This window comes from Dipodomys spectabilis, unplaced genomic scaffold (genome assembly GCF_019054845.1).
Source record: "Dipodomys spectabilis isolate Male_0828 unplaced genomic scaffold, ASM1905484v1 ptg000143l, whole genome shotgun sequence".
NCBI classification, from domain to species: domain Eukaryota; kingdom Metazoa; phylum Chordata; class Mammalia; order Rodentia; family Heteromyidae; genus Dipodomys; species Dipodomys spectabilis.
In genome coordinates, this window is record NW_024870820.1 from 1,643,092 (window position 1) to 1,643,993 (window position 902).

The following is a 902-nucleotide window of genomic DNA, read 5'->3' on the forward strand; positions in this document are numbered from 1 at the left end:
TCATAAAGAGATGAATTAAGGAATGAATTTCTTCACTGATTTTTCTTTATGTTTCTGGCTCTCTACTAAGAAAATTTCAGTATGTGCTAAAAAGCCCTAGTTTATCCTATTCCTTCATGTAATGTTTTCATGTTGTCCTCTTTTATTTTAAGGTCTTTCATCCATTTGGATTTGATTCTTGTATAGGATGTTATATATGGATCCAGCTTTAGTTTATCAGGTGTTTAACCAATTTTGCCCACACCATTTACTCAAAAGGCTGTCTTTCTTCCATTCTCTTTTTTTAGATCCCTTGACAAAGATTAGGTGGCTATCGGTCAGGGGGTTCATTTCTGAGTCTTCAGTCCTACTCTATTGGTCCTCAGGTCTGTTCTTGTGCCAGAACCAAGCTGTTCTTATTACTATCTCTTTTTAGTAGCATTTGAAATTTGGAACTGATATTGCTCTAGTGCTGTTCTTTCTGCTAAGAATTGACAAACCTACAAACAGCATTATACTTAATGGTGAGAAGTTAAACCCATTTCTTATAAATTCAGGAATGAGATAAGGATGTCTGCTTTCTCCACTCCTTTTCAACTTTAGTATTAGAATGCTAGCTGTGGCAATAATATAAGATGCAATCTTAAAGGGATCCAAATAGCAAAAGATGAAACAAAACTCTCCCTCTTTGTAGATGACATGGTCTTGTATATAATGAAACCCATGGACTCCATTCCCAAGTTACTCGAGCTGATCAGAAACTTTGGCAAACTAGCAGAGTATAAAATTAACCCTCAGAAAATAAAGGCTTTTAATTTAATAACGATAAGAGTGCAGCTGAAATTAAGAAAGCAACCCATTTTTACTAGCCACACAAAAAATAAAACACCTAGGAGTTAATTTAAGAGGTGAAGGACCTCTAT